At 46.9% G+C, this 6,000-nt stretch overlaps 2 protein-coding genes across 3 annotated transcripts in view; one reads left to right on the top strand and one right to left on the bottom strand.

Annotated features, from left to right (window-relative positions):
* Window positions 1-6,000, bottom strand: part of LOC128699828 (torsin-1B) — a 287,527-nt gene that overhangs the window by 113,752 nt on the left and 167,775 nt on the right. The window lies entirely within an intron of this gene.
* LOC128699829 (major facilitator superfamily domain-containing protein 6) overlaps window positions 1-6,000 on the top strand; it is a 229,660-nt gene that overhangs the window by 57,236 nt on the left and 166,424 nt on the right. The window contains exon 2 of the mRNA XM_070102378.1: window positions 4,113-4,146. The gene's annotated coding sequence lies outside the window, so the exon portion shown is untranslated. The remainder of the gene's footprint in view (window positions 1-4,112; window positions 4,147-6,000) is intronic.

The raw sequence follows: 6,000 nt of genomic DNA, 5'->3' as shown, positions 1-6,000 counted from the left end.
CCATCCAGGGAGGTACCACCATCCAGGGAGGTACCACCATCCAGGTAGGTACCACCATCCAGGGAGGTACAACCATCCAGGGAGGTACAACCATCCAGGGAGGTACAATCATCCAGGGAGGTACAATCATCCAGGGAGGTACCACCATCCAGGGAGGTACCACCATCCAGGGAGGTACCACCATCCAGGGAGGTACAACCATCCAGGGAGGTACAACCATCCAGGGAGGTACCACCATCCAGGGAGGTACCACCATCCAGGGAGGTACCACCATCCAGGGAGGTACAGCCATCCAGGGAGGTGCTACCATCCAGGGAGGTACTACCATCCAGGGAGGTACTACCATCCAGGGAGGTACTACCATCCAGGGAGGTACCACCATCCAGGGAGGTGCTACCATCCAGGGAGGTACCACCATCCAGGGAGGTACTACCATCCAGGGAGGTACTACCATCCAGGGAGGTACTACCATCCAGGGAGGTACTACCAACCAGGGAGGTACTACCATCCAGGGAGGTACTACCATCCAGGGAGGTACTACCAACCAGGGAGGTACTACCATCCAGGGAGGTACTACCATCCAGGGAGGTACAACCATCCAGGGAGGTGCTACCATCCAGGGAGGTGCTACCATCCAGGGAGGTACCACCATCCAGGGAGGTACTACCATCCAGGGAGGTACTACCATCCAGGGAGGTACTACCATCCAGGGAGGTACTACCAACCAGGGAGGTACTACCATCCAGGGAGGTACTACCATCCAGGGAGGTACAACCATCCAGGGAAGTACTACCATCCAGGGAGGTACAACCTTCCAGGGAGGTACTACCATCCAGGGAGGTACTACCATCCAGGGAGGTACTACCATCCAGGGAGGTACAACCTTCCAGGGAGGTACTACCATCCAGGGAGGTACTACCTTCCAGGGAGGTACAACCATCCAGGGAGGTACTACCATCCAGGAAGGTACAACCTTCCAGGGAGGTACTACCATCCAGGGAGGTACTACCATCCAGGGAGGTACTACCATCCAGGGAGGTACTACCATCCAGGGAGGTACTACCATCCAGGGAGGTAGTACTATCCAGAGAGGTAGTACCATCCAGGGAGGTAGTACCATCCAGGGAGGCACTACCATACAGGGAGGTACAACCATCCAGGGAGGTACTACCATCCAGTGAGGTACTACCATCCAGGGAGGTAGTACCATCCAGGGAGGTTGTACCATTCAGGGAGGTGCTACCAACCAGGGAGGTGCTACCAACCAGGGAGGTACAACCATCCAGGGAGGTACAACCATCCAGGGAGTTACTACCATTAAGGGAGGTAATACCATCCAGGGAGGTACTACCATCCAGGGAGGTACAACCATCCAGGGAGGTACAACCATCCAGGGAGGCACAACCATCCAGGGAGGTACCACCATCCAGGGAGGTACTACCATCCAGGGAGGTACTACCATCCAGGGAGGTACAACCATCCAGGGAGGTACCACCATCCAGGGAGGTACCACCATCCAGGGAGGTACCACCATCCAGGGAGGTACAACCATCCAGGGAGGTACAACCATCCAGGGAGGTACTACCATCCAGGGAGGTACTACCATCCAGGGAGGTACAACCAACCAGGGAGGTACTACCATCCAGGGAGGTACTACCATCCAGGGAGGTACAACCATCCAGGGAGGTACAACCATCCAGGGAGGTACAACCATCCAGGTAGGTACAACCATCCAGGGAGGTACTACCATCCTGTAGGTTGGAGGATACACACACACACACACATATATATATATATATATATATATATATATATATATATATATATATATATATATATATATATATATATATATATATGTATATATATATATATATATATAATGTTCATATCTGCTAAATAGGTAAAATTAGCAAAAACTCGTAAGATTTTTTTCATTTATGATAATGTAAAAATTAATAATTTTGTACCAAAAGAACCTTAGAAAACTTACCTGTGCAAGAAAGGTATAAAATACCTACAATATGAAAGTTAAGACACATGTGCAACATCTGGATATCTTTATTGTAGACGTTTCGCCATCCAGTGACTTTATCAATACAGATTCTAGGACATAATTAGAAGACAGTAGAACTATATACAAAAGATGAAGTAATCAGTCCCTCAGCCTTGGAGTTAGTGTTCACAGCATCGTGGTGGAGGAGAATCTGGAGCAAAGGCAAGAAGACTGGCGGTTATATAGGCGTCAGTGGATCAGGACGTGTAGCAGACGAGGACATAGTCACTGGTAGGCGGGATTCCCCAGTGGAAGTAGGTCCTTCCCAAAGAGATGGGTTAGTTGTAGTAGCAGTTGTCGTAGTCGTGAAGGTTATGTACATGTCCTCAGAATTAAGATTCCATGATGTTGCAGTGTCTGACAAGTTGTGCAAGAAAGGTATAAAATACCGACAATATGAAAGTTAAGACTCATGTGCAACATCTGGATATCTTTATGCCCTCGTCTGCTGCACGTCTTTATCCACTGACGCCTATATAACCACCAGTCTTCTTGCCTTTGCTCCAGATTCTCCTCCACCACGATGCTGTCAACACTAACTCCAAGGCTGAGGGACTGATTACCTCATCTTCTGTATATAGTTCTACTGTCTTCTAATTATGTTCTAGAATCTGTATTGATAAAGCCATTGGATGGCGAAACGTCTACAATAAACATATCCAGATGTTGCACATGTGTCTAAACTTTAATAACTTACCCGACCTTATTATAACAAGCGCAATTTAATTTAGCCTAATCCACTTAAATATATTTTAGATAAGTTTACAATAATTCATTAAAAAAACAAACACAATGATATATATCTTTTTTCGTTAGGTTCAGAATGATTTTTGCGAAATTACTGCATACACAAATTTTCGATTGCCTTATTCGGGAAGAAGAGCATTGCTATTTAAGCCAAAATCGCAAGTTTTATCTAGGGAGAGAGTATGGAGGAGGTGAATGTATTCAGATATTTGGGAGTGGACGTGTCAGCAGATGAGTCTATGAAGGATGAGGTGAACCATAGAATTGATGAGGGGGAAAAGGGTGAGTGGTGCACTTAGGAGTCTGTGGAGAAAAAGAACTTTGTCTGTGGAAGCAAAGAGGGGAATGTATGAGAGTATAGTGTTACCAACACTCTTATATGGGTGTGAGGCATGGGTGATGAATGTTGCAGCGAGGAGAAGGCTGGAGGCAGTGGAGATGTCATGTCTGAGGGCAATGTGTAGTGTGAATATAATGCAGAGAATTCGTAGTTTGGAGATTAGGAGAAGGTGCGGGATTACCGAAACTATTATCCAGGGGGCTGAGGAGGGGTTGTTGAGGTGGTTCGGACATGTAGAGAGAATGGAACGAAACAGAGTGACTTCGAGAGTGTATAAATCTGTAGTGGAGGGAAGGCGGGGTAGGGGTCGGCCTGGAAAAGGTTGGAGGGAGGGGGTAAAGGAATTTTTGTGTGCGAGGGGCTTGGACTTCCAGCAAGCATACGTGAGCGTATTTGATAGGAGTGAATGGAGACAAACGGTTTTTAGGACTTGACGTGCTGTTGGAGTGTAAGGATGGTAACATTTATGAAGGGGTTCAGGAAAACCAGCAGGCCAGACTTGAGTCCTGGAGATGGGAAGTACAGTGCCTGCACTCTGAAGGAGGGGTGTTAATGTTGCAGTTTAAAAACTGTAGTGTAAAACGCCCTTCTGGCAAGACAGTGATGGAGTGAATGATGGTGAAAGTTTTTCTATTTCGGGCCACCCTGCCTTGGTGGGAGACGGCCGATATGTTAATCAAAAATATAATGTTTGTGTGTGTGCATGTGTGTACTCACCTAATTGTGGTCACAGGGGCTGATTCACAGGTCCTGGACCCTGTGTTTGTGTGTGTAACCCGCCTTATAAGCCTTCATCTGTTCTATTATTTTCACAGTTCCTTGATAATATGAAAAAATCACGAATGCGCTTGTAAGTACATCATATCGTGATATCACCTGTTTACTGTGATCTTATTACACATTTATATATATATAATGTATCTCTTTTCTGAACACAATAACGATTTAAGACTATTATTTATTTTTCAGACTCTGAAGAGTTGCAGCCTTGCAGATATTAAGAGTGAGTATATGCCTGGTTGTGTTTACATCACCGTAGTGTTCTGAGTCAGTATCCTGCCGTTGTTTCGCTCTCACTTGGTCTGTTTACAAAGTCACATTGACACAAGAGAGTACAGGTACATGGAGACACCTGGAGAAGGTTTCGGAGGATCAACTCCCCCGCGGCCCGATCTGTGGCCAGGTCTGTGGCCAAGTCTGTGGCAGGTGTGCCAGGACGGGTCATAACACGGGTCTTCTGCATGTTGTGACCCGGCAGTGGCTCCCGTAGGATAGGTTAGGACAGGTAAGATTCGTCAGGAAAGAGGATAATTGTTTGCTAACGCGGGTCTTAAGTGTCGGAGTTGGTACACGAGATGTATTGTTTACAGCCCTATTACAGGGGCAGCCCTATGACAGGGGCAGCCCTATGACAGGGGCACGATGACTCTTCCTCATGTCAGTTGTAGTACTGTTTACAGCCCTGTGGAGGGGACAGCCCTATAACAAGGTCGTGAAGACTCGATTCCATTTGAGTCATTCCTGGCACTCCGCAGCCAGAGTGCCAGAAAGACTCAGGACATTCTCTGGACGTGTGTTGAACACCTAACCACTCCACAGGGGAGTGAGGGAGCCAGTGTATATAAGCGAGGAGGATAGGGACGGGATAAAGAGAGGAAGACAAAGAAGTGGAAATCGAAATACCAGCAGTAGAAACAGTGGTAGTAGAATGTAGGGAGAGTAGTAGCACAGGAGAGGAAAAGGGAGTGAAGATTGAAGGGAGACGATAGTAATAGTAGTAGCAACAGTAGTAGAAATGTAGTGGTAGACGTAGTGGTAGTAGTAGAAGATGGGGGGTTAGTACGAGGACAAGAAATATGAAGATTAATGCACATGTGCAACAGTTGGGTTCCTTTATTGATGCAATGTTTCGCCTACACAGTGGCTTTCTTCAGTCAAATATAGAGGCAGCAGGAGTAGTAATGAAATATAGATGATGTAATCAGTCCCTCAACCTTGGAGAAGAGATCAGCTCCGTGAGAGGTAGGGAAGGTAGAAGACGTAGTGAAGGTAGGAGACGTAGTGAAGGTAGGAGACGTAGTGAAGGTAGGAGACGTAGTGAAGGTAGGAGACGTAGTGAAGGTAGGAGACGTAGTGAAGGTAGGAGACGTAGTGAAGGTAGGAGACGTAGTGAAGGTAGGAGACGTAGTGAAGGTAGAAGACGTAGTGAAGGTAGAAGACGTAGTGAAGGTAGAAGACGTAGTGAAGGTAGGAGACGTAGTGAAGGTAGGAGACGTAGTGAAGGTAGAAGACGTAGTGAAGGTAGAAGACGTAGTGAAGGTAGAAGACGTAGTGAAGGTAGAAGACGTAGTGAAGGTAGGAGACGTAGTGAAGGTAGGAGACGTAGTAGTGAAGGTGGAAGTGACGTAGTGAAGGTGGAAGTGACGTAGTGAAGGTGGAAGTGACGTAGTGAAGGTGGAAGTGACGTAGTGAAGGTGGAAGTGACGTAGTGAAGGTGGAAGTGACGTAGTGAAGGTAGGAGACGTAGTGAAGGTAGAAGACGTAGTGAAGGTAGGAGACGTAATGAAGGTAGGAGACGTAGTGAAGGTAGGAGACGTAATGAAGGTAGGAGACGTAGTGAAGGCAGGAGACGTAGTGAAGGTAGAAGACGTAGTGAAGGTAGAAGACGTAGTGAAGGTAGAAGACGTAGTGAAGGTAGAAGACGTAGTGAAGGTAGAAGACGTAGTGAAGGTAGAAGACGTAGTGAAGGTAGAAGACGTAGTGAAGGTAGAAGACGTAGTGAAGGTAGAAGACGTAGTGAAGGTAGAATACGTAGTGAAGGCAGGAGACGTAGTGAAGGTAGAAGACGTAGTGAAGG

Source organism: Cherax quadricarinatus, chromosome 81, assembly GCF_038502225.1.
Source record: "Cherax quadricarinatus isolate ZL_2023a chromosome 81, ASM3850222v1, whole genome shotgun sequence".
In the NCBI taxonomy this organism is placed as follows: Eukaryota; Metazoa; Arthropoda; class Malacostraca; order Decapoda; family Parastacidae; genus Cherax; species Cherax quadricarinatus.
This window is presented reverse-complemented; position numbering and strand designations above follow the sequence as displayed.